This window comes from Brachyhypopomus gauderio, unplaced genomic scaffold (genome assembly GCF_052324685.1).
Source record: "Brachyhypopomus gauderio isolate BG-103 unplaced genomic scaffold, BGAUD_0.2 sc92, whole genome shotgun sequence".
Lineage (NCBI taxonomy): Eukaryota > Metazoa > Chordata > Actinopteri > Gymnotiformes > Hypopomidae > Brachyhypopomus > Brachyhypopomus gauderio.
The window spans coordinates 27,851-49,585 of NW_027506913.1; the positions used below are offsets into that span (position 1 = coordinate 27,851).

The 21,735-nt window shown below is 41.4% G+C and overlaps 51 non-coding genes across 51 annotated transcripts; all 51 read right to left on the minus strand.

The window, feature by feature from the left end:
• Positions 1 to 118: 118 nt before the first annotated feature.
• On the minus strand, positions 119 to 190 carry trnaq-uug (transfer RNA glutamine (anticodon UUG)). The gene has a single exon. It is a non-coding gene; the product is annotated as a tRNA-Gln (tRNA).
• Positions 191 to 585: 395 nt separating this feature from the next.
• trnaq-cug (transfer RNA glutamine (anticodon CUG)) lies at positions 586 to 657 on the minus strand. Its single transcript has one exon. It is a non-coding gene; the product is annotated as a tRNA-Gln (tRNA).
• Positions 658 to 885: 228 nt separating this feature from the next.
• Positions 886 to 957, minus strand: trnaq-cug (transfer RNA glutamine (anticodon CUG)). The gene has a single exon. It is a non-coding gene; the product is annotated as a tRNA-Gln (tRNA).
• Positions 958 to 1,483: 526 nt separating this feature from the next.
• On the minus strand, positions 1,484 to 1,555 carry trnaq-uug (transfer RNA glutamine (anticodon UUG)). Its single transcript has one exon. It is a non-coding gene; the product is annotated as a tRNA-Gln (tRNA).
• A 395-nt stretch (positions 1,556 to 1,950) lies between these two features.
• On the minus strand, positions 1,951 to 2,022 carry trnaq-cug (transfer RNA glutamine (anticodon CUG)). The gene has a single exon. It is a non-coding gene; the product is annotated as a tRNA-Gln (tRNA).
• A 527-nt stretch (positions 2,023 to 2,549) lies between these two features.
• Positions 2,550 to 2,621, minus strand: trnaq-uug (transfer RNA glutamine (anticodon UUG)). The gene has a single exon. It is a non-coding gene; the product is annotated as a tRNA-Gln (tRNA).
• A 395-nt stretch (positions 2,622 to 3,016) lies between these two features.
• Positions 3,017 to 3,088, minus strand: trnaq-cug (transfer RNA glutamine (anticodon CUG)). Its single transcript has one exon. It is a non-coding gene; the product is annotated as a tRNA-Gln (tRNA).
• A 228-nt stretch (positions 3,089 to 3,316) lies between these two features.
• On the minus strand, positions 3,317 to 3,388 carry trnaq-cug (transfer RNA glutamine (anticodon CUG)). The gene has a single exon. It is a non-coding gene; the product is annotated as a tRNA-Gln (tRNA).
• Positions 3,389 to 3,615: 227 nt separating this feature from the next.
• On the minus strand, positions 3,616 to 3,687 carry trnaq-uug (transfer RNA glutamine (anticodon UUG)). Its single transcript has one exon. It is a non-coding gene; the product is annotated as a tRNA-Gln (tRNA).
• Positions 3,688 to 4,082: 395 nt separating this feature from the next.
• Positions 4,083 to 4,154, minus strand: trnaq-cug (transfer RNA glutamine (anticodon CUG)). The gene has a single exon. It is a non-coding gene; the product is annotated as a tRNA-Gln (tRNA).
• A 527-nt stretch (positions 4,155 to 4,681) lies between these two features.
• On the minus strand, positions 4,682 to 4,753 carry trnaq-uug (transfer RNA glutamine (anticodon UUG)). Its single transcript has one exon. It is a non-coding gene; the product is annotated as a tRNA-Gln (tRNA).
• A 395-nt stretch (positions 4,754 to 5,148) lies between these two features.
• On the minus strand, positions 5,149 to 5,220 carry trnaq-cug (transfer RNA glutamine (anticodon CUG)). The gene has a single exon. It is a non-coding gene; the product is annotated as a tRNA-Gln (tRNA).
• A 227-nt stretch (positions 5,221 to 5,447) lies between these two features.
• On the minus strand, positions 5,448 to 5,519 carry trnaq-uug (transfer RNA glutamine (anticodon UUG)). The gene has a single exon. It is a non-coding gene; the product is annotated as a tRNA-Gln (tRNA).
• A 694-nt stretch (positions 5,520 to 6,213) lies between these two features.
• On the minus strand, positions 6,214 to 6,285 carry trnaq-uug (transfer RNA glutamine (anticodon UUG)). The gene has a single exon. It is a non-coding gene; the product is annotated as a tRNA-Gln (tRNA).
• A 395-nt stretch (positions 6,286 to 6,680) lies between these two features.
• On the minus strand, positions 6,681 to 6,752 carry trnaq-cug (transfer RNA glutamine (anticodon CUG)). Its single transcript has one exon. It is a non-coding gene; the product is annotated as a tRNA-Gln (tRNA).
• Positions 6,753 to 6,980: 228 nt separating this feature from the next.
• trnaq-cug (transfer RNA glutamine (anticodon CUG)) lies at positions 6,981 to 7,052 on the minus strand. The gene has a single exon. It is a non-coding gene; the product is annotated as a tRNA-Gln (tRNA).
• A 227-nt stretch (positions 7,053 to 7,279) lies between these two features.
• Positions 7,280 to 7,351, minus strand: trnaq-uug (transfer RNA glutamine (anticodon UUG)). The gene has a single exon. It is a non-coding gene; the product is annotated as a tRNA-Gln (tRNA).
• A 395-nt stretch (positions 7,352 to 7,746) lies between these two features.
• trnaq-cug (transfer RNA glutamine (anticodon CUG)) lies at positions 7,747 to 7,818 on the minus strand. The gene has a single exon. It is a non-coding gene; the product is annotated as a tRNA-Gln (tRNA).
• Positions 7,819 to 8,045: 227 nt separating this feature from the next.
• On the minus strand, positions 8,046 to 8,117 carry trnaq-cug (transfer RNA glutamine (anticodon CUG)). The gene has a single exon. It is a non-coding gene; the product is annotated as a tRNA-Gln (tRNA).
• Positions 8,118 to 8,643: 526 nt separating this feature from the next.
• trnaq-uug (transfer RNA glutamine (anticodon UUG)) lies at positions 8,644 to 8,715 on the minus strand. The gene has a single exon. It is a non-coding gene; the product is annotated as a tRNA-Gln (tRNA).
• A 395-nt stretch (positions 8,716 to 9,110) lies between these two features.
• trnaq-cug (transfer RNA glutamine (anticodon CUG)) lies at positions 9,111 to 9,182 on the minus strand. Its single transcript has one exon. It is a non-coding gene; the product is annotated as a tRNA-Gln (tRNA).
• A 527-nt stretch (positions 9,183 to 9,709) lies between these two features.
• trnaq-uug (transfer RNA glutamine (anticodon UUG)) lies at positions 9,710 to 9,781 on the minus strand. Its single transcript has one exon. It is a non-coding gene; the product is annotated as a tRNA-Gln (tRNA).
• Positions 9,782 to 10,176: 395 nt separating this feature from the next.
• trnaq-cug (transfer RNA glutamine (anticodon CUG)) lies at positions 10,177 to 10,248 on the minus strand. Its single transcript has one exon. It is a non-coding gene; the product is annotated as a tRNA-Gln (tRNA).
• A 228-nt stretch (positions 10,249 to 10,476) lies between these two features.
• Positions 10,477 to 10,548, minus strand: trnaq-cug (transfer RNA glutamine (anticodon CUG)). The gene has a single exon. It is a non-coding gene; the product is annotated as a tRNA-Gln (tRNA).
• Positions 10,549 to 10,775: 227 nt separating this feature from the next.
• trnaq-uug (transfer RNA glutamine (anticodon UUG)) lies at positions 10,776 to 10,847 on the minus strand. Its single transcript has one exon. It is a non-coding gene; the product is annotated as a tRNA-Gln (tRNA).
• Positions 10,848 to 11,242: 395 nt separating this feature from the next.
• On the minus strand, positions 11,243 to 11,314 carry trnaq-cug (transfer RNA glutamine (anticodon CUG)). The gene has a single exon. It is a non-coding gene; the product is annotated as a tRNA-Gln (tRNA).
• Positions 11,315 to 11,542: 228 nt separating this feature from the next.
• Positions 11,543 to 11,614, minus strand: trnaq-cug (transfer RNA glutamine (anticodon CUG)). Its single transcript has one exon. It is a non-coding gene; the product is annotated as a tRNA-Gln (tRNA).
• Positions 11,615 to 11,841: 227 nt separating this feature from the next.
• On the minus strand, positions 11,842 to 11,913 carry trnaq-cug (transfer RNA glutamine (anticodon CUG)). The gene has a single exon. It is a non-coding gene; the product is annotated as a tRNA-Gln (tRNA).
• A 225-nt stretch (positions 11,914 to 12,138) lies between these two features.
• trnaq-cug (transfer RNA glutamine (anticodon CUG)) lies at positions 12,139 to 12,210 on the minus strand. The gene has a single exon. It is a non-coding gene; the product is annotated as a tRNA-Gln (tRNA).
• A 227-nt stretch (positions 12,211 to 12,437) lies between these two features.
• trnaq-cug (transfer RNA glutamine (anticodon CUG)) lies at positions 12,438 to 12,509 on the minus strand. Its single transcript has one exon. It is a non-coding gene; the product is annotated as a tRNA-Gln (tRNA).
• A 227-nt stretch (positions 12,510 to 12,736) lies between these two features.
• On the minus strand, positions 12,737 to 12,808 carry trnaq-uug (transfer RNA glutamine (anticodon UUG)). The gene has a single exon. It is a non-coding gene; the product is annotated as a tRNA-Gln (tRNA).
• Positions 12,809 to 13,203: 395 nt separating this feature from the next.
• Positions 13,204 to 13,275, minus strand: trnaq-cug (transfer RNA glutamine (anticodon CUG)). The gene has a single exon. It is a non-coding gene; the product is annotated as a tRNA-Gln (tRNA).
• A 527-nt stretch (positions 13,276 to 13,802) lies between these two features.
• trnaq-uug (transfer RNA glutamine (anticodon UUG)) lies at positions 13,803 to 13,874 on the minus strand. Its single transcript has one exon. It is a non-coding gene; the product is annotated as a tRNA-Gln (tRNA).
• Positions 13,875 to 14,269: 395 nt separating this feature from the next.
• On the minus strand, positions 14,270 to 14,341 carry trnaq-cug (transfer RNA glutamine (anticodon CUG)). The gene has a single exon. It is a non-coding gene; the product is annotated as a tRNA-Gln (tRNA).
• Positions 14,342 to 14,569: 228 nt separating this feature from the next.
• trnaq-cug (transfer RNA glutamine (anticodon CUG)) lies at positions 14,570 to 14,641 on the minus strand. Its single transcript has one exon. It is a non-coding gene; the product is annotated as a tRNA-Gln (tRNA).
• Positions 14,642 to 14,868: 227 nt separating this feature from the next.
• On the minus strand, positions 14,869 to 14,940 carry trnaq-uug (transfer RNA glutamine (anticodon UUG)). The gene has a single exon. It is a non-coding gene; the product is annotated as a tRNA-Gln (tRNA).
• A 395-nt stretch (positions 14,941 to 15,335) lies between these two features.
• trnaq-cug (transfer RNA glutamine (anticodon CUG)) lies at positions 15,336 to 15,407 on the minus strand. Its single transcript has one exon. It is a non-coding gene; the product is annotated as a tRNA-Gln (tRNA).
• A 228-nt stretch (positions 15,408 to 15,635) lies between these two features.
• trnaq-cug (transfer RNA glutamine (anticodon CUG)) lies at positions 15,636 to 15,707 on the minus strand. Its single transcript has one exon. It is a non-coding gene; the product is annotated as a tRNA-Gln (tRNA).
• A 227-nt stretch (positions 15,708 to 15,934) lies between these two features.
• On the minus strand, positions 15,935 to 16,006 carry trnaq-cug (transfer RNA glutamine (anticodon CUG)). The gene has a single exon. It is a non-coding gene; the product is annotated as a tRNA-Gln (tRNA).
• Positions 16,007 to 16,231: 225 nt separating this feature from the next.
• On the minus strand, positions 16,232 to 16,303 carry trnaq-cug (transfer RNA glutamine (anticodon CUG)). The gene has a single exon. It is a non-coding gene; the product is annotated as a tRNA-Gln (tRNA).
• Positions 16,304 to 16,829: 526 nt separating this feature from the next.
• Positions 16,830 to 16,901, minus strand: trnaq-uug (transfer RNA glutamine (anticodon UUG)). Its single transcript has one exon. It is a non-coding gene; the product is annotated as a tRNA-Gln (tRNA).
• A 395-nt stretch (positions 16,902 to 17,296) lies between these two features.
• On the minus strand, positions 17,297 to 17,368 carry trnaq-cug (transfer RNA glutamine (anticodon CUG)). The gene has a single exon. It is a non-coding gene; the product is annotated as a tRNA-Gln (tRNA).
• Positions 17,369 to 17,883: 515 nt separating this feature from the next.
• trnaq-uug (transfer RNA glutamine (anticodon UUG)) lies at positions 17,884 to 17,955 on the minus strand. The gene has a single exon. It is a non-coding gene; the product is annotated as a tRNA-Gln (tRNA).
• A 395-nt stretch (positions 17,956 to 18,350) lies between these two features.
• On the minus strand, positions 18,351 to 18,422 carry trnaq-cug (transfer RNA glutamine (anticodon CUG)). Its single transcript has one exon. It is a non-coding gene; the product is annotated as a tRNA-Gln (tRNA).
• A 527-nt stretch (positions 18,423 to 18,949) lies between these two features.
• On the minus strand, positions 18,950 to 19,021 carry trnaq-uug (transfer RNA glutamine (anticodon UUG)). The gene has a single exon. It is a non-coding gene; the product is annotated as a tRNA-Gln (tRNA).
• Positions 19,022 to 19,416: 395 nt separating this feature from the next.
• trnaq-cug (transfer RNA glutamine (anticodon CUG)) lies at positions 19,417 to 19,488 on the minus strand. Its single transcript has one exon. It is a non-coding gene; the product is annotated as a tRNA-Gln (tRNA).
• Positions 19,489 to 19,716: 228 nt separating this feature from the next.
• trnaq-cug (transfer RNA glutamine (anticodon CUG)) lies at positions 19,717 to 19,788 on the minus strand. The gene has a single exon. It is a non-coding gene; the product is annotated as a tRNA-Gln (tRNA).
• Positions 19,789 to 20,015: 227 nt separating this feature from the next.
• Positions 20,016 to 20,087, minus strand: trnaq-uug (transfer RNA glutamine (anticodon UUG)). The gene has a single exon. It is a non-coding gene; the product is annotated as a tRNA-Gln (tRNA).
• A 395-nt stretch (positions 20,088 to 20,482) lies between these two features.
• Positions 20,483 to 20,554, minus strand: trnaq-cug (transfer RNA glutamine (anticodon CUG)). The gene has a single exon. It is a non-coding gene; the product is annotated as a tRNA-Gln (tRNA).
• A 227-nt stretch (positions 20,555 to 20,781) lies between these two features.
• Positions 20,782 to 20,853, minus strand: trnaq-cug (transfer RNA glutamine (anticodon CUG)). The gene has a single exon. It is a non-coding gene; the product is annotated as a tRNA-Gln (tRNA).
• Positions 20,854 to 21,379: 526 nt separating this feature from the next.
• Positions 21,380 to 21,451, minus strand: trnaq-uug (transfer RNA glutamine (anticodon UUG)). Its single transcript has one exon. It is a non-coding gene; the product is annotated as a tRNA-Gln (tRNA).
• Positions 21,452 to 21,735: the final 284 nt, after the last annotated feature.

The window sequence follows — 21,735 nt, forward strand, 5'->3', positions numbered from 1 at the left end:
CAGCAACAAGATATTTAGTTGAGGTATTCGATTTGGTCAACTGAAAGACACTTTCTGTTTACAGTAGTCTTCAACAATGAAAGCTGGTACAATCCCAGATAAAGAGCATGTAGCAGAAAGGTTCCACCGAGAGTCGAACTCGGATCACTGGATTCAAAGTCCAGAGTGCTGACCATTACACCATGGAACCCACAGCAAAAGTTGTTTCTAGCAAATGAGTTGCTGGATTCAGAGTCCAGAATGCTAACACCATGGAAACAGCAAATAGGTTTCCAACTTCTCTGCCGTTGATTTCAGAGTCTGTTGTGCTTACTACTGCATCACGCAACCAAAGAAATTAGCTTTTGTGAATACTGTTTTGCTGAACACATAGCAAAACATCCTGTCCTGAGACCCTAGCATATTTGGATTTAAATGACTTCACCAATTCTAGGATAATCAGAAAGCTGTTTGCCACAAGAACAAGCATGTAAAAATTCTGAAAACAATTCATGAAATATGCTGGAATTATATAGACCGCAAGCATGTGATAGAGCTTGCATGGAGAAAAGACCTGCAAGCTGGAATCAACACTAATGAATCAAAAGGTTCCACTGAGAGTTGAACTCAGATTGCTGGATTCAGAGTCCAGAGTGCTAACCATTACACCATGGAACCTAAAAGATAAGTTCTGATTCTTCTGTTTTGCTGGGTTCACAGACCAAGTTAAGCTCAAAGTGACTTGTCTTGAGAGGATGCAAGTTGCAACAACTACAGACAAGGACTTCCAGCAACAAGATATTTAGTTGAGGTATTCGATTTGGTCAACTGAAAGACACTTTCTGTTTACAGTAGTCTTCAACAATGAAAGCTGGTACAATCCCAGATAAAGAGCATGTAGCAGAAAGGTTCCACCGAGAGTCGAACTCGGATTGCTGGATTCAGAGTCCAGAGTGCTAACCATTACACCATGGAACCTACATGAGACACTTCTGAGTCTTGTTTTGCTGGGTTCACAGACCAAGTTAAGCTCAAAGTGACTTGTCATGGGAGAATGCATGTTGCAACAACTACAGACAAGGACTTCCAGCAACAAGATAATTAGTTGAGGTATTTGATTTGGTCAACTGAAAGACACTTTCTGTTTACAGTAGTCTTCAACAATGAAAGCTGGTACAACCCCAGATAAAGAGCATGTAGCAGAAAGGTTCCACCGAGAGTCGAACTCGGATTGCTGGATTCAGAGTCCAGAGTGCTAACCAATACACCATGGAACCTACATTAGACATTTCTGAGTCTTGTTTTGCTGGGTTCACAGACCAAGTTAAGCTCAAAGTGACTTGTCATGGGAGAATGCAGGTTGCAACAACTACAGACAAGGACTTCCAGCAACAAGATAATTAGTAGAGGTATTTGATTTGGTCAACTGAAAGACACTTTCTGTTTACAGTAGTCTTCAACAATGAAAGCTGGTACAATCCCAGATAAAGAGCATGTAGCAGAAAGGTTCCACCGAGAGTCGAACTCGGATCACTGGATTCAAAGTCCAGAGTGCTGACCATTACACCAAGGAACCCACAGCAAAAGTTGTTTCTAGCAAATGAGTTGCTGGATTCAGAGTCCAGAATGCTAACACCATGGAAACAGCAAATAGGTTTCCAACTTCTCTGCCGTTGATTTCAGAGTCTGTTGTGCTTACTACTGCATCACGCAACCAAAGAAATTAGCTTTTGTGAATACTGTTTTGCTGAACACATAGCAAAACATCCTGTCCTGAGACCCTAGCATATTTGGATTTAAATGACTTCACCAATTCTAGGATAATCAGAAAGCTGTTTGCCACAAGAACAAGCATGTAAAAATTCTGAAAACAATTCATGAAATATGCTGGAATTATATAGACCGCAAGCATGTGATAGAGCTTGCATGGAGAAAAGACCTGCAAGCTGGAATCAACACTAATGAATCAAAAGGTTCCACTGAGAGTTGAACTCAGATTGCTGGATTCAGAGTCCAGAGTGCTAACCATTACACCATGGAACCTAAAAGATAAGTTCTGATTCTTCTGTTTTGCTGGGTTCACAGACCAAGTTAAGCTCAAAGTGACTTGTCTTGAGAGGATGCAAGTTGCAACAACTACAGACAAGGACTTCCAGCAACAAGATATTTAGTTGAGGTATTCGATTTGGTCAACTGAAAGACACTTTCTGTTTACAGTAGTCTTCAACAATGAAAGCTGGTACAATCCCAGATAAAGAGCATGTAGCAGAAAGGTTCCACCGAGAGTCGAACTCGGATTGCTGGATTCAGAGTCCAGAGTGCTAACCAATACACCATGGAACCTACATTAGACATTTCTGAGTCTTGTTTTGCTGGGTTCACAGACCAAGTTAAGCTCAAAGTGACTTGTCATGGGAGAATGCAGGTTGCAACAACTACAGACAAGGACTTCCAGCAACAAGATAATTAGTAGAGGTATTTGATTTGGTCAACTGAAAGACACTTTCTGTTTACAGTAGTCTTCAACAATGAAAGCTGGTACAATCCCAGATAAAGAGCATGTAGCAGAAAGGTTCCACCGAGAGTCGAACTCGGATCACTGGATTCAAAGTCCAGAGTGCTGACCATTACACCATGGAACCCACAGCAAAAGTTGTTTCTAGCAAATGAGTTGCTGGATTCAGAGTCCAGAATGCTAACACCATGGAAACAGCAAATAGGTTTCCAACTTCTCTGCCGTTGATTTCAGAGTCTGTTGTGCTTACTACTGCATCACGCAACCAAAGAAATTAGCTTTTGTGAATACTGTTTTGCTGAACACATAGCAAAACATCCTGTCCTGAGACCCTAGCATATTTGGATTTAAATGACTTCACCAATTCTAGGATAATCAGAAAGCTGTTTGCCACAAGAACAAGCATGTAAAAATTCTGAAAACAATTCATGAAATATGCTGGAATTATATAGACCGCAAGCATGTGATAGAGCTTGCATGGAGAAAAGACCTGCAAGCTGGAATCAACACTAATGAATCAAAAGGTTCCACTGAGAGTTGAACTCAGATTGCTGGATTCAGAGTCCAGAGTGCTAACCATTACACCATGGAACCTAAAAGATAAGTTCTGATTCTTCTGTTTTGCTGGGTTCACAGACCAAGTTAAGCTCAAAGTGACTTGTCTTGAGAGGATGCAAGTTGCAACAACTACAGACAAGGACTTCCAGCAACAAGATATTTAGTTGAGGTATTCGATTTGGTCAACTGAAAGACACTTTCTGTTTACAGTAGTCTTCAACAATGAAAGCTGGTACAATCCCAGATAAAGAGCATGTAGCAGAAAGGTTCCACCGAGAGTCGAACTCGGATTGCTGGATTCAGAGTCCAGAGTGCTAACCATTACACCATGGAACCTACGTTAGACACTTCTGAGTCTTGTTTTGCTCGGTTCACAGACCAAGTTAAGCTCAAAGTGACTTGTCATGGGAGAATGCAGGTTGCAACAACTACAGACAAGGACTTCCAGCAACAAGATAATTAGTTGAGGTATTTGATTTGGTCAACTGAAAGACACTTTCTGTTTACAGTAGTCTTCAACAATGAAAGCTGGTACAATCCCAGATAAAGAGCATGTAGCAGAAAGGTTCCACCGAGAGTCGAACTCGGATCACTGGATTCAAAGTCCAGAGTGCTGACCATTACACCATGGAACCCACAGCAAAAGTTGTTTCTAGCAAATGAGTTGCTGGATTCAGAGTCCAGAATGCTAACACCATGGAACCAGCAAATAGGTTTCCAACTTCTCTGCCATTGATTTCAGAGTCTGTTGTGCTTACTACTGCATCACGCAACCAAAGAAATTAGCTTTTGTGAATACTGTTTTTCTGAACACATAGCAAAACATCCTGTCCTGAGACCCTAGCATATTTGGATTTAAATGACTTCACCAATTCTAGGATAATCAGAAAGCTGTTTGCCACAAGAACAAGCATGTAAAAATTCTGAAAACAATTCATGAAATATGCTGGAATTATATAGACCGCAAGCATGTGATAGAGCTTGCATGGAGAAAAGACCTGCAAGCTGGAATCAACACTAATGAATCAAAAGGTTCCACTGAGAGTTGAACTCAGATTGCTGGATTCAGAGTCCAGAGTGCTAACCATTACACCATGGAACCTAAAAGATAAGTTCTGATTCTTCTGTTTTGCTGGGTTCAAAGACCAAGTTAAGCTCAAAGTGACTTGTCTTGAGAGGATGCAAGTTGCAACAACTACAGACAAGGACTTCCAGCAACAAGATATTTAGTTGAGGTATTCGATTTGGTCAACTGAAAGACACTTTCTGTTTACAGTAGTCTTCAACAATGAAAGCTGGTACAATCCCAGATAAAGAGCATGTAGCAGAAAGGTTCCACCGAGAGTCGAACTCGGATTGCTGGATTCAGAGTCCAGAGTGCTAACCATTACATCATGGAACCTACGTTAGACACTTCTGAGTCTTGTTTTGCTCGGTTCACAGACCAAGTTAAGCTCAAAGTGACTTGTCATGGGAGAATGCAGGTTGCAACAACTACAGACAAGGACTTCCAGCAACAAGATAATTAGTTGAGGTATTTGATTTGGTCAACTGAAAGACACTTTCTGTTTACAGTAGTCTTCAACAATGAAAGCTGGTACAATCCCAGATAAAGAGCATGTAGCAGAAAGGTTCCACCGAGAGTCGAACTCGGATCACTGGATTCAAAGTCCAGAGTGCTGACCATTACACCATGGAACCCACAGCAAAAGTTGTTTCTAGCAAATGAGTTGCTGGATTCAGAGTCCAGAATGCTAACACCATGGAAACAGCAAATAGGTTTCCAACTTCTCTGTCGTTGATTTCAGAGTCTGTTGTGCTTACTACTGCATCACGCAACCAAAGAAATTAGCTTTTGTGAATACTGTTTTGCTGAACACATAGCAAAACATCCTGTCCTGAGACCCTAGCATATTTGGATTTAAATGACTTCACCAATTCTAGGATAATCAGAAAGCTGTTTGCCACAAGAACAAGCATGTAAAAATTCTGAAAACAATTCATGAAATATGCTGGAATTATATAGACCGCAAGCATGTGATAGAGCTTGCATGGAGAAAAGACCTGCAAGCTGGAATCAACACTAATGAATCAAAAGGTTCCACTGAGAGTTGAACTCAGATTGCTGGATTCAGAGTCCAGAGTGCTAACCATTACACCATGGAACCTACATTAGACATTTCTGAGTCTTGTTTTGCTGGGTTCACAGACCAAGTTAAGCTCAAAGTGACTTGTCTTGAGAGGATGCAGGTTGCAACAACTACAGACAAGGACTTCCAGCAACAAGATATTTAGTTGAGGTATTCGATTTGGTCAACTGAAAGACACTTTCTGTTTACAGTAGTCTTCAACAATGAAAGCTGGTACAATCCCAGATAAAGAGCATGTAGCAGAAAGGTTCCACCGAGAGTCGAACTCGGATCACTGGATTCAAAGTCCAGAGTGCTGACCATTACACCATGGAACCCACAGCAAAAGTTGTTTCTAGCAAATGAGTTGCTGGATTCAGAGTCCAGAATGCTAACACCATGGAAACAGCAAATAGGTTTCCAACTTCTCTGCCGTTGATTTCAGAGTCTGTTGTGCTTACTACTGCATCACGTAACCAAAGAAATTAGCTTTTGTGAATACTGTTTTGCTGAACACATAGCAAAACATCCTGTCCTGAGACCCTAGCATATTTGGATTTAAATGACTTCACCAATTCTAGGATAATCAGAAAGCTGTTTGCCACAAGAACAAGCATGTAAAAATTCTGAAAACAATTCATGAAATATGCTGGAATTATATAGACCGCAAGCATGTGATAGAGCTTGCATGGAGAAAAGACCTGCAAGCTGGAATCAACACTAATGAATCAAAAGGTTCCACTGAGAGTTGAACTCAGGTTGCTGGATTCAGAGTACAGAGTGCTAACCATTACACCATGGAACCTACATTAGACATTTCTGAGTCTTGTTTTGCTGGGTTCACAGACCAAGTTAAGCTCAAAGTGACTTGTCTTGAGAGGATGCAGGTTGCAACAACTACAGACAAGGACTTCCAGCAACAAGATGTTTAGTTGAGGTATTTGATTTGGTCAACTGAAAGACACTTTCTGTTTACAGTAGTCTTCAACAATGAAAGCTGGTACAATCCCAGATAAAGAGCATGTAGCAGAAAGGTTCCACCGAGAGTCGAACTCGGATCACAGGATTCAAAGTCCAGAGTGCTGACCATTACACCATGGAACCCACGGCAAAAGTTGTTTCTAGCAAATGAGTTGCTGGATTCAGAGTCCAGAATGCTAACACCATGGAACCAGCAAATAGGTTTCCAACTTCTCTGCCGTTGATTTCAGAGTCTGTTGTGCTTACTACTGCATCACGCAACCAAAGAAATTAGCTTTTGTGAATACTGTTTTGCTGAACACATAGCAAAACATCCTGTCCTGAGACCCTAGCATATTTGGATTTAAATGACTTCACCAATTCTAGGATAATCAGAAAGCTGTTTGCCACAAGAACAAGCATGTAAAAATTCTGAAAACAATTCATGAAATATGCTGGAATTATAAAGACCGCAAGCATGTGATAGAGCTTGCATGGAGAAAAGACCTGCAAGCTGGAATCAACACTAATGAATCAAAAGGTTCCACTGAGAGTTGAACTCAGATTGCTGGATTCAGAGTCCAGAGTGCTAACCATTACACCATGGAACCTAAAAGATAAGTTCTGATTCTTCTGTTTTGCTGGGTTCACAGACCAAGTTAAGCTCAAAGTGACTTGTCTTGAGAGGATGCAAGTTGCAACAACTACAGACAAGGACTTCCAGCAACAAGATATTTAGTTGAGGTATTCGATTTGGTCAACTGAAAGACACTTTCTGTTTACAGTAGTCTTCAACAATGAAAGCTGGTACAATCCCAGATAAAGAGCATGTAGCAGAAAGGTTCCACCGAGAGTCGAACTCGGATTGCTGGATTCAGAGTCCAGAGTGCTAACCATTACACCATGGAACCTACGTTAGACACTTCTGAGTCTTGTTTTGCTCGGTTCACAGACCAAGTTAAGCTCAAAGTGACTTGTCATGGGAGAATGCAGGTTGCAACAACTACAGACAAGGACTTCCAGCAACAAGATAATTAGTTGAGGTATTTGATTTGGTCAACTGAAAGACACTTTCTGTTTACAGTAGTCTTCAACAATGAAAGCTGGTACAATCCCAGATAAAGAGTATGTAGTAGAAAGGTTCCACCGAGAGTCGAAATCGGATCACTGGATTCAAAGTCCAGAGTGCTGACCAATACACCATGGAACCCACAGCAAAAGTTGTTTCTAGCAAATGAGTTGCTGGATTCAGAGTCCAGAATGCTAACACCATGGAAACAGCAAATAGGTTTCCAACTTCTCTGTCGTTGATTTCAGAGTCTGTTGTGCTTACTACTGCATCACGCAACCAAAGAAATTAGCTTTTGTGAATACTGTTTTGCTGAACACATAGCAAAACATCCTGTCCTGAGACCCTAGCATATTTGGATTTAAATGACTTCACCAATTCTAGGATAATCAGAAAGCTGTTTGCCACAAGAACAAGCATGTAAAAATTCTGAAAACAATTCATGAAATATGCTGGAATTATATAGACCGCAAGCATGTGATAGAGCTTGCATGGAGAAAAGACCTGCAAGCTGGAATCAACACTAATGAATCAAAAGGTTCCACTGAGAGTTGAACTCAGGTTGCTGGATTCAGAGTCCAGAGTGCTAACCATTACACCATGGAACCTACATTAGACATTTCTGAGTCTTGTTTTGCTGGGTTCACAGACCAAGTTAAGCTCAAAGTGACTTGTCTTGAGAGGATGCAGGTTGCAACAACTACAGACAAGGACTTCCAGCAACAAGATGTTTAGTTGAGGTATTCGATTTGGTCAACTGAAAGACACTTTCTGTTTACAGTAGTCTTCAACAATGAAAGCTGGTACAATCCCAGATAAAGAGCATGTAGCAGAAAGGTTCCACCGAGAGTCGAACTCGGATTGCTGGATTCAGAGTCCAGAGTGCTAACCATTACACCATGGAACCTACATGAGACACTTCTGAGTCTTGTTTTGCTGGGTTCACAGACCAAGTTAAGCTCAAAGTGACTTGTCATGGGAGAATGCATGTTGCAACAACTACAGACAAGGACTTCCAGCAACAAGATAATTAGTTGAGGTATTTGATTTGGTCAACTGAAAGACACTTTCTGTTTACACTAGTCTTCAACAACGAAAGCTGGTACAACCCCAGATAAAGAGCATGTAGCAGAAAGGTTCCACCGAGAGTCGAACTCGGATTGCTGGATTCAGAGTGCAGAGTGCTAACCATTACACCATGGAACCTACATTAGACATTTCTGAGTCTTGTTTTGCTGGGTTCACAGACCAAGTTAAGCTCAAAGTGACTTGTCATGGGAGAATGCAGGTTGCAACAACTACAGACAAGGACTTCCAGCAACAAGGTAATTAGTGGAGGTATTTGATTTGGTCAACTGAAAGACACTTTCTGTTTACAGTAGTCTTCAACAATGAAAGCTGGTACAATCCCAGATAAAGAGCATGTAGCAGAAAGGTTCCACCGAGAGTCGAACTCGGATCACTGGATTCAAAGTCCAGAGTGCTGACCATTACACCATGGAACCCACAGCAAAAGTTGTTTCTAGCAAATGAGTTGCTGGATTCAGAGTTCAGAATGCTAACACCATGGAACCAGCAAATAGGTTTCCAACTTCTCTGCCGTTGATTTCAGAGTCTGTTGTGCTTACTACTGCATCACGCAACCAAAGAAATTAGCTTTTGTGAATACTGTTTTGCTGAACACATAGCAAAACATCCTGTCCTGAGACCCTAGCATATTTGGATTTAAATGACTTCACCAATTCTAGGATAATCAGAAAGCTGTTTGCCACAAGAACAAGCATGTAAAAATTCTGAAAACAATTCATGAAATATGCTGGAATTATAAAGACCGCAAGCATGTGATAGAGCTTGCATGGAGAAAAGACCTGCAAGCTGGAATCAACACTAATGAATCAAAAGGTTCCACTGAGAGTTGAACTCAGATTGCTGGATTCAGAGTCCAGAGTGCTAACCATTACACCATGGAACCTAAAAGATAAGTTCTGATTCTTCTGTTTTGCTGGGTTCACAGACCAAGTTAAGCTCAAAGTGACTTGTCTTGAGAGGATGCAAGTTGCAACAACTACAGACAAGGACTTCCAGCAACAAGATGTTTAGTTGAGGTATTCGATTTGGTCAACTGAAAGACACTTTCTGTTTACACTAGTCTTCAACAACGAAAGCTGGTACAACCCCTGATAAAGAGCATGTAGCAGAAAGGTTCCACCGAGAGTCGAACTTGGATTGCTGGATTCAGAGTCCAGCGTGCTAACCATTACACCATGGAACCTACGTTAGACACTTCTGAGTCTTGTTTTGCTGGGTTCACAGACCAAGTTAAGCTCAAAGTGACTTGTCATGGGAGAATGCATGTTGCAACAACTACAGACAAGGACTTCCAGCAACAAGATAATTAGTTGAGGTATTTGATTTGGTCAACTGAAAGACACTTTCTGTTTACAGTAGTCTTCAACAATGAAAGCTGGTACAATCCCAGATAAAGAGTATGTAGTAGAAAGGTTCCACCGAGAGTCGAACTCGGATCACAGGATTCAAAGTCCAGAGTGCTGACCATTACACCATGGAACCCACGGCAAAAGTTGTTTCTAGCAAATGAGTTGCTGGATTCAGAGTCCAGAATGCTAACACCATGGAACCAGCAAATAGGTTTCCAACTTCTCTGCCGTTGATTTCAGAGTCTGTTGTGCTTACTACTGCATCACGCAACCAAAGAAATTAGCTTTTGTGAATACTGTTTTGCTGAACACATAGCAAAACATCCTGTCCTGAGACCCTAGCATATTTGGATTTAAATGACTTCACCAATTCTAGGATAATCAGAAAGCTGTTTGCCACAAGAACAAGCATGTAAAAATTCTGAAAACAATTCATGAAATATGCTGGAATTATAAAGACCGCAAGCATGTGATAGAGCTTGCATGGAGAAAAGACCTGCAAGCTGGAATCAACACTAATGAATCAAAAGGTTCCACTGAGAGTTGAACTCAGATTGCTGGATTCAGAGTCCAGAGTGCTAACCATTACACCATGGAACCTAAAAGATAAGTTCTGATTCTTCTGTTTTGCTGGGTTCACAGACCAAGTTAAGCTCAAAGTGACTTGTCTTGAGAGGATGCAAGTTGCAACAACTACAGACAAGGACTTCCAGCAACAAGATATTTAGTTGAGGTATTCGATTTGGTCAACTGAAAGACACTTTCTGTTTACAGTAGTCTTCAACAATGAAAGCTGGTACAATCCCAGATAAAGAGCATGTAGCAGAAAGGTTCCACCGAGAGTCGAACTCGGATTGCTGGATTCAGAGTCCAGAGTGCTAACCATTACACCATGGAACCTACGTTAGACACTTCTGAGTCTTGTTTTGCTCGGTTCACAGACCAAGTTAAGCTCAAAGTGACTTGTCATGGGAGAATGCAGGTTGCAACAACTACAGACAAGGACTTCCAGCAACAAGATAATTAGTTGAGGTATTTGATTTGGTCAACTGAAAGACACTTTCTGTTTACAGTAGTCTTCAACAATGAAAGCTGGTACAATCCCAGATAAAGAGTATGTAGTAGAAAGGTTCCACCGAGAGTCGAACTCGGATCACTGGATTCAAAGTCCAGAGTGCTGACCAATACACCATGGAACCCACAGCAAAAGTTGTTTCTAGCAAATGAGTTGCTGGATTCAGAGTCCAGAATGCTAACACCATGGAACCAGCAAATAGGTTTCCAACTTCTCTGCCGTTGATTTCAGAGTCTGTTGTGCTTACTACTGCATCACGCAACCAAAGAAATTAGCTTTTGTGAATACTGTTTTGCTGAACACATAGCAAAACATCCTGTCCTGAGACCCTAGCATATTTGGATTTAAATGACTTCACCAATTCTAGGATAATCAGAAAGCTGTTTGCCACAAGAACAAGCATGTAAAAATTCTGAAAACAATTCATGAAATATGCTGGAATTATAAAGACCGCAAGCATGTGATAGAGCTTGCATGGAGAAAAGACCTGCAAGCTGGAATCAACACTAATGAATCAAAAGGTTCCACTGAGAGTTGAACTCAGATTGCTGGATTCAGAGTCCAGAGTGCTAACCATTACACCATGGAACCTAAAAGATAAGTTCTGATTCTTCTGTTTTGCTGGGTTCACAGACCAAGTTAAGCTCAAAGTGACTTGTCTTGAGAGGATGCAAGTTGCAACAACTACAGACAAGGACTTCCAGCAACAAGATATTTAGTTGAGGTATTCGATTTGGTCAACTGAAAGACACTTTCTGTTTACAGTAGTCTTCAACAATGAAAGCTGGTACAATCCCAGATAAAGAGCATGTAGCAGAAAGGTTCCACCGAGAGTCGAACTCGGATTGCTGGATTCAGAGTCCAGAGTGCTAACCATTACACCATGGAACCTACATGAGACACTTCTGAGTCTTGTTTTGCTGGGTTCACAGACCAAGTTAAGCTCAAAGTGACTTGTCATGGGAGAATGCATGTTGCAACAACTACAGACAAGGACTTCCAGCAACAAGATAATTAGTTGAGGTATTTGATTTGGTCAACTGAAAGACACTTTCTGTTTACACTAGTCTTCAACAACGAAAGCTGGTACAACCCCAGATAAAGAGCATGTAGCAGAAAGGTTCCACCGAGAGTCGAACTCGGATTGCTGGATTCAGAGTCCAGAGTGCTAACCATTACACCATGGAACCTACATTAGACATTTCTGAGTCGTTTTGCTGGGTTCACAGACCAAGTTAAGCTCAAAGTGACTTGTCATGGGAGAATGCAGGTTGCAACAACTACAGACAAGGACTTCCAGCAACAAGGTAATTAGTGGAGGTATTTGATTTGGTCAACTGAAAGACACTTTCTGTTTACAGTAGTCTTCAACAATGAAAGCTGGTACAATCCCAGATAAAGAGCATGTAGCAGAAAGGTTCCACCGAGAGTCGAACTCGGATTGCTGGATTCAGAGTCCAGAGTGCTAACCATTACACCATGGAACCTACATGAGACACTTCTGAGTCTTGTTTTGCTGGGTTCACAGACCAAGTTAAGCTCAAAGTGACTTGTCATGGGAGAATGCATGTTGCAACAACTACAGACAAGGACTTCCAGCAACAAGATAATTAGTTGAGGTATTTGATTTGGTTAACTGAAAGACACTTTCTGTTTACACTAGTCTTCAACAACGAAAGCTGGTACAACCCCAGATAAAGAGCATGTAGCAGAAAGGTTCCACCGAGAGTCGAACTCGGATTGCTGGATTCAGAGTCCAGAGTGCTAACCATTACACCATGGAACCTACATTAGACATTTCTGAGTCTTGTTTTGCTGGGTTCACAGACCAAGTTAAGCTCAAAGTGACTTGTCATGGGAGAATGCAGGTTGCAACAACTACAGACAAGGACTTCTAGCAACAAGGTAATTAGTGGAGGTATTTGATTTGGTCAACTGAAAGACACTTTCTGTTTACAGTAGTCTTCAACAATGAAAGCTGGTACAATCCCAGATAAAGAGCATGTAGCAGAAAGGTTCCACCGAGAGTCGAACTCGGATCACTGGATTCAAAGTCCAGAGTGCTGACCATTACACCATGGAACCCACAGCAAAAGTTGTTTCTAGCAAATGAGTTGCTGGATTCAGAGTTCAGAATGCTAACACCATGGAACCAGCAAATAGGTTTCCAACTTCTCTGCCGTTGATTTCAGAGTCTGTTGTGCTTACTACTGCATCACGCAACCAAAGAAATTAGCTTTTGTGAATACTGTTTTGCTGAACACATAGCAAAACATCCTGTCCTGAGACCCTAGCATATTTGGATTTAAATGACTTCACCAATTCTAGGATAATCAGAAAGCTGTTTGCCACAAGAACAAGCATGTAAAAATTCTGAAAACAATTCATGAAAAATGCTGGAATTATAAAGACCGCAAGCATGTGATAGAGCTTGCATGGAGAAAAGACCTGCAAGCTGGAATCAACACTAATGAATCAAAAGGTTCCACTGAGAGTTGAACTCAGATTGCTGGATTCAGAGTCCAGAGTGCTAACCATTACACCATGGAACCTAAAAGATAAGTTCTGATTCTTCTGTTTTGCTGGGTTCACAGACCAAGTTAAGCTCAAAGTGACTTGTCTTGAGAGGATGCAAGTTGCAACAACTACAGACAAGGACTTCCAGCAACAAGATGTTTAGTTGAGGTATTCGATTTGGTCAACTGAAAGACACTTTCTGTTTACACTAGTCTTCAACAACGAAAGCTGGTACAACCCCTGATAAAGAGCATGTAGCAGAAAGGTTCCACCGAGAGTCGAACTTGGATTGCTGGATTCAGAGTCCAGCGTGCTAACCATTACACCATGGAACCTACGTTAGACACTTCTGAGTCTTGTTTTGCTGGGTTCACAGACCAAGTTAAGCTCAAAGTGACTTGTCATGGGAGAATGCATGTTGCAACAACTACAGACAAGGACTTCCAGCAACAAGATAATTAGTTGAGGTATTTGATTTGGTCAACTGAAAGACACTTTCTGTTTACAGTAGTCTTCAACAATGAAAGCTGGTACAATCCCAGATAAAGAGTATGTAGTAGAAAGGTTCCACCGAGAGTCGAACTCGGATCACAGGATTCAAAGTCCAGAGTGCTGACCATTACACCATGGAACCCACGGCAAAAGTTGTTTCTAGCAAATGAGTTGCTGGATTCAGAGTCCAGAATGCTAACACCATGGAACCAGCAAATAGGTTTCCAACTTCTCTGCCGTTGATTTCAGAGTCTGTTGTGCTTACTACTGCATCACGCAACCAAAGAAATTAGCTTTTGTGAATACTGTTTTGCTGAACACATAGCAAAACATCCTGTCCTGAGACCCTAGCATATTTGGATTTAAATGACTTCACCAATTCTAGGATAATCAGAAAGCTGTTTGCCACAAGAACAAGCATGTAAAAATTCTGAAAACAATTCATGAAATATGCTGGAATTATAAAGACCGCAAGCATGTGATAGAGCTTGCATGGAGAAAAGACCTGCAAGCTGGAATCAACACTAATGAATCAAAAGGTTCCACTGAGAGTTGAACTCAGATTGCTGGATTCAGAGTCCAGAGTGCTAACCATTACACCATGGAACCTAAAAGATAAGTTCTGATTCTTCTGTTTTGCTGGGTTCACAGACCAAGTTAAGCTCAAAGTGACTTGTCTTGAGAGGATGCAAGTTGCAACAACTACAGACAAGGACTTCCAGCAACAAGATATTTAGTTGAGGTATTCGATTTGGTCAACTGAAAGACACTTTCTGTTTACAGTAGTCTTCAACAATGAAAGCTGGTACAATCCCAGATAAAGAGCATGTAGCAGAAAGGTTCCACCGAGAGTCGAACTCGGATTGCTGGATTCAGAGTCCAGAGTGCTAACCATTACACCATGGAACCTACGTTAGACACTTCTGAGTCTTGTTTTGCTCGGTTCACAGACCAAGTTAAGCTCAAAGTGACTTGTCATGGGAGAATGCAGGTTGCAACAACTACAGACAAGGACTTCCAGCAACAAGATAATTAGTTGAGGTATTTGATTTGGTCAACTGAAAGACACTTTCTGTTTACAGTAGTCTTCAACAATGAAAGCTGGTACAATCCCAGATAAAGAGTATGTAGTAGAAAGGTTCCACCGAGAGTCGAACTCGGATCACTGGATTCAAAGTCCAGAGTGCTGACCAATACACCATGGAACCCACAGCAAAAGTTGTTTCTAGCAAATGAGTTGCTGGATTCAGAGTCCAGAATGCTAACACCATGGAACCAGCAAATAGGTTTCCAACTTCTCTGCCGTTGATTTCAGAGTCTGTTGTGCTTACTACTGCATCACGCAACCAAAGAAATTAGCTTTTGTGAATACTGTTTTGCTGAACACATAGCAAAACATCCTGTCCTGAGACCCTAGCATATTTGGATTTAAATGACTTCACCAATTCTAGGATAATCAGAAAGCTGTTTGCCACAAGAACAAGCATGTAAAAATTCTGAAAACAATTCATGAAATATGCTGGAATTATAAAGACCGCAAGCATGTGATAGAGCTTGCATGGAGAAAAGACCTGCAAGCTGGAATCAACACTAATGAATCAAAAGGTTCCACTGAGAGTTGAACTCAGATTGCTGGATTCAGAGTCCAGAGTGCTAACCATTACACCATGGAACCTAAAAGATAAGTTCTGATTCTTCTGTTTTGCTGGGTTCACAGACCAAGTTAAGCTCAAAGTGACTTGTCTTGAGAGGATGCAAGTTGCAACAACTACAGACAAGGACTTCCAGCAACAAGATATTTAGTTGAGGTATTCGATTTGGTCAACTGAAAGACACTTTCTGTTTACAGTAGTCTTCAACAATGAAAGCTGGTACAATCCCAGATAAAGAGCATGTAGCAGAAAGGTTCCACCGAGAGTCGAACTCGGATTGCTGGATTCAGAGTCCAGAGTGCTAACCATTACACCATGGAACCTACATGAGACACTTCTGAGTCTTGTTTTGCTGGGTTCACAGACCAAGTTAAGCTCAAAGTGACTTGTCATGGGAGAATGCATGTTGCAACAACTACAGACAAGGACTTCCAGCAACAAGATAATTAGTTGAGGTATTTGATTTGGTCAACTGAAAGACACTTTCTGTTTACACTAGTCTTCAACAACGAAAGCTGGTACAACCCCAGATAAAGAGCATGTAGCAGAAAGGTTCCACCGAGAGTCGAACTCGGATTGCTGGATTCAGAGTCCAGAGTGCTAACCATTACACCATGGAACCTACATTAGACATTTCTGAGTCGTTTTGCTGGGTTCACAGACCAAGTTAAGCTCAAAGTGACTTGTCATGGGAGAATGCAGGTTGCAACAACTACAGACAAGGACTTCCAGCAACAAGGTAATTAGTGGAGGTATTTGATTTGGTCAACTGAAAGACACTTTCTGTTTACAGTAGTCTTCAACAATGAAAGCTGGTACAATCCCAGATAAAGAGCATGTAGCAGAAAGGTTCCACCGAGAGTCGAACTCGGATTGCTGGATTCAGAGTCCAGAGTGCTAACCATTACACCATGGAACCTACATGAGACACTTCTGAGTCTTGTTTTGCTGGGTTCACAGACCAAGTTAAGCTCAAAGTGACTTGTCATGGGAGAATGCATGTTGCAACAACTACAGACAAGGACTTCCAGCAACAACATAATTAGTTGAGGTATTTGATTTGGTTAACTGAAAGACACTTTCTGTTTACACTAGTCTTCAACAACGAAAGCTGGTACAACCCCAGATAAAGAGCATGTAGCAGAAAGGTTCCACCGAGAGTCGAACTCGGATTGCTGGATTCAGAGTCCAGAGAGCTAACCATTACACCATGGAACCTACATTAGACATTTCTGAGTCTTGTTTTGCTGGGTTCACAGACCAAGTTAAGCTCAAAGTGACTTGTCATGGGAGAATGCAGGTTGCAACAACTACAGACAAGGACTTCCAGCAACAAGGTAATTAGTGGAGGTATTTGATTTGGTCAACTGAAAGACACTTTCTGTTTACAGTAGTCTTCAACAATGAAAGCTGGTACAATCCCAGATAAAGAGCATGTAGCAGAAAGGTTCCACCGAGAGTCGAACTCGGATCACTGGATTCAAAGTCCAGAGTGCTGACCATTACACCATGGAACCCACAGCAAAAGTTGTTTCTAGCAAATGAGTTGCTGGATTCAGAGTTCAGAATGCTAACACCATGGAACCAGCAAATAGGTTTCCAACTTCTCTGCCGTTGATTTCAGAGTCTGTTGTGCTTACTACTGCATCACGCAACCAAAGAAATTAGCTTTTGTGAATACTGTTTTGCTGAACACATAGCAAAACATCCTGTCCTGAGACCCTAGCATATTTGGATTTAAATGACTTCACCAATTCTAGGATAATCAGAAAGCTGTTTGCCACAAGAACAAGCATGTAAAAATTCTGAAAACAATTCATGAAAAATGCTGGAATTATAAAGACCGCAAGCATGTGATAGAGCTTGCATGGAGAAAAGACCTGCAAGCTGGAATCAACACTAATAAATCAAAAGGTTCCACTGAGAGTTGAACTCAGGTTGCTGGATTCAGAGTCCAGAGTGCTAACCATTACACCATGGAACCTAAAAGATAAGTTCTGATTCTTCTGTTTTGCTGGGTTCACAGACCAAGTTAAGCTCAAAGTGACTTGTCTTGAGAGGATGCAAGTTGCAACAACTACAGACAAGGACTTCCAGCAACAAGATGTTTAGTTGAGGTATTCGATTTGGTCAACTGAAAGACACTTTCTGTTTACACTAGTCTTCAACAACGAAAGCTGGTACAAAGCATGTAGCAGAAAGGTTCCACCGAGAGTCGAACTTGGATTGCTGGATTCAGAGTCCAGCGTGCTAACCATTACACCATGGAACCTACGTTAGACACTTCTGAGTCTTGTTTTGCTTGGTTCACAGACCAAGTTAAGCTCAAAGTGACTTGTCATGGGAGAATGCATGTTGCAACAACTACAGACAAGGACTTCCAGCAACAAGATAATTAGTTGAGGTATTTGATTTGGTCAACTGAAAGACACTTTCTGTTTACAGTAGTCTTCAACAATGAAAGCTGGTACAATCCCAGATAAAGAGTATGTAGTAGAAAGGTTCCACCGAGAGTCGAACTCGGATCACAGGATTCAAAGTCCAGAGTGCTGACCATTACACCATGGAACCCACGGCAAAAGTTGTTTCTAGCAAATGAGTTGCTGGATTCAGAGTCCAGAATGCTAACACCATGGAACCAGCAAATAGGTTTTCAACTTCTCTGCCGTTGATTTCAGAGTCTGTTGTGCTTACTACTGCATCACGCAACCAAAGAAATTAGCTTTTGTGAATACTGTTTTGCTGAACACATAGCAAAACATCCTGTCCTGAGACCCTAGCATATTTGGATTTAAATGACTTCACCAATTCTAGGATAATCAGAAAGCTGTTTGCCACAAGAACAAGCATGTAAAAATTCTGAAAACAATTCATGAAAAATGCTGGAATTATAAAGACCGCAAGCATGTGATAGAGCTTGCATGGAGAAAAGACCTGCAAGCTGGAATCAACACTAATGAATCAAAAGGTTCCACTGAGAGTTGAACTCAGATTGCTGGATTCAGAGTCCAGAGTGCTAACCATTACACCATGGAACCTAAAAGATAAGTTCTGATTCTTCTGTTTTGCTGGGTTCACAGACCAAGTTAAGCTCAAAGTGACTTGTCTTGAGAGGATGCAAGTTGCAACAACTACAGACAAGGACTTCCAGCAACAAGATGTTTAGTTGAGGTATTCGATTTGGTCAACTGAAAGACACTTTCTGTTTACACTAGTCTTCAACAACGAAAGCTGGTACAACCCCTGATAAAGAGCATGTAGCAGAAAGGTTCCACCGAGAGTCGAACTTGGATTGCTGGATTCAGAGTCCAGCGTGCTAACCATTACACCATGGAACCTACGTTAGACACTTCTGAGTCTTGTTTTGCTTGGTTCACAGACCAAGTTAAGCTCAAAGTGACTTGTCATGGGAGAATGCATGTTGCAACAACTACAGACAAGGACTTCCAGCAACAAGATAATTAGTTGAGGTATTTGATTTGGTCAACTGAAAGACACTTTCTGTTTACAGTAGTCTTCAACAATGAAAGCTGGTACAATCCCAGATAAAGAGTATGTAGTAGAAAGGTTCCACCGAGAGTCGAACTCGGATCACAGGATTCAAAGTCCAGAGTGCTGACCATTACACCATGGAACCCACGGCAAAAGTTGTTTCTAGCAAATGAGTTGCTGGATTCAGAGTCCAGAATGCTAACACCATGGAACCAGCAAATAGGTTTTCAACTTCTCTGCCGTTGATTTCAGAGTCTGTTGTGCTTACTACTGCATCACGCAACCAAAGAAATTAGCTTTTGTGAATACTGTTTTGCTGAACACATAGCAAAACATCCTGTCCTGAGACCCTAGCATATTTGGATTTAAATGACTTCACCAATTCTAGGATAATCAGAAAGCTGTTTGCCACAAGAACAAGCATGTAAAAATTCTGAAAACAATTCATGAAATATGCTGGAATTATAAAGACCGCAAGCATGTGATAGAGCTTGCATGGAGAAAAGACCTGCAAGCTGGAATCAACACTAATGAATCAAAAGGTTCCACTGAGAGTTGAACTCAGATTGCTGGATTCAGAGTCCAGAGTGCTAACCATTACACCATGGAACCTAAAAGATAAGTTCTGATTCTTCTGTTTTGCTGGGTTCACAGACCAAGTTAAGCTCAAAGTGACTTGTCTTGAGAGGATGCAAGTTGCAACAACTACAGACAAGGACTTCCAGCAACAAGATATTTAGTTGAGGTATTCGATTTGGTCAACTGAAAGACACTTTCTGTTTACAGTAGTCTTCAACAATGAAAGCAGGTACAATCCCAGATAAAGAGCATGTAGCAGAAAGGTTCCACCGAGAGTTGAACTCGGATTGCTGGATTCAGAGTCCAGAGTGCTAACCATTACACCATGGAACCTACGTTAGACACTTCTGAGTCTTGTTTTGCTCGGTTCACAGACCAAGTTAAGCTCAAAGTGACTTGTCATGGGAGAATGCAGGTTGCAACAACTACAGACAAGGACTTCCAGCAACAAGATAATTAGTTGAGGTATTTGATTTGGTCAACTGAAAGACACTTTCTGTTTACAGTAGTCTTCAACAATGAAAGCTGGTACAATCCCAGATAAAGAGTATGTAGTAGAAAGGTTCCACCGAGAGTCGAACTCGGATCACTGGATTCAAAGTCCAGAGTGCTGACCAATACACCATGGAACCCACAGCAAAAGTTGTTTCTAGCAAATGAGTTGCTGGATTCAGAGTCCAGAATGCTAACACCATGGAAACAGCAAATAGGTTTCCAACTGCTCTGTCGTTGATTTCAGAGTCTGTTGTGCTTACTACTGCATCACGCAACCAAAGAAATTAGCTTTTGTGAATACTGTTTTGCTGAACACATAGCAAAACATCCTGTCCTGAGACCCTAGCATATTTGGATTTAAATGACTTCACCAATTCTAGGATAATCAGAAAGCTGTTTGCCACAAGAACAAGCATGTAAAAATTCTGAAAACAATTCATGAAATATGCTGGAATTATATAGACCGCAAGCATGTGATAGAGCTTGCATGGAGAAAAGACCTGCAAGCTGGAATCAACACTAATGAATCAAAAGGTTCCACTGAGAGTTGAACTCAGATTGCTGGATTCAGAGTCCAGCGTGCTAACCATTACACCATGGAACCTACGTTAGACCCTTCTGAGTCTTGTTTTGCTTGGTTCACAGACCAAGTTAAGCTCAAAGTGACTTGTCATGGGAGAATGCATGTTGCAACAACTACAGACAAGGACTTCCAGCAACAAGATGTTTAGTTGAGGTATTTGATTTGGTCAACTGAAAGACACTTTCTGTTTACAGTAGTCTTCAACAATGAAAGCTGGTACAATCCCAGATAAAGAGCATGTAGCAGAAAGGTTCCACCGAGAGTCGAACTCGGATTGCTGGATTCAGAGTCCAGAGTGCTAACCATTACACCATGGAACCTACATGAGACACTTCTGAGTCTTGTTTTGCTGGGTTCACAGACCAAGTTAAGCTCAAAGTGACTTGTCATGGGAGAATGCATGTTGCAAGAACTACAGACAAGGACTTCCAGCAACAAGATAATTAGTTGAGGTATTTGATTTGGTCAACTGAAAGACACTTTCTGTTTACACTAGTCTTCAACAACGAAAGCTGGTACAACCCCAGATAAAGAGCATGTAGCAGCAAGGTTCCACCGAGAGTCGAACTCGGATTGCTGGATTCAGAGTGCAGAGTGCTAACCATTACACCATGGAACCTACATTAGACATTTCTGAGTCTTGTTTTGCTGGGTTCACAGACCAAGTTAAGCTCAAAGTGACTTGTCATGGGAGAATGCAGGTTGCAACAACTACAGACAAGGACTTCCAGCAACAAGGTAATTAGTGGAGGTATTTGATTTGGTCAACTGAAAGACACTTTCTGTTTACAGTAGTCTTCAACAATGAAAGCTGGTACAATCCCAGATAAAGAGCATGTAGCAGAAAGGTTCCACCGAGAGTCGAACTCGGATCACTGGATTCAAAGTCCAGAGTGCTGACCATTACACCATGGAACCCACAGCAAAAGTTGTTTCTAGCAAATGAGTTGCTGGATTCAGAGTTCAGAATGCTAACACCATGGAACCAGCAAATAGGTTTCCAACTTCTCTGCCGTTGATTTCAGAGTCTGTTGTGCTTACTACTGCATCACGCAACCAAAGAAATTAGCTTTTGTGAATACTGTTTTGCTGAACACATAGCAAAACATCCTGTCCTGAGACCCTAGCATATTTGGATTTAAATGACTTCACCAATTCTAGGATAATCAGAAAGCTGTTTGCCACAAGAACAAGCATGTAAA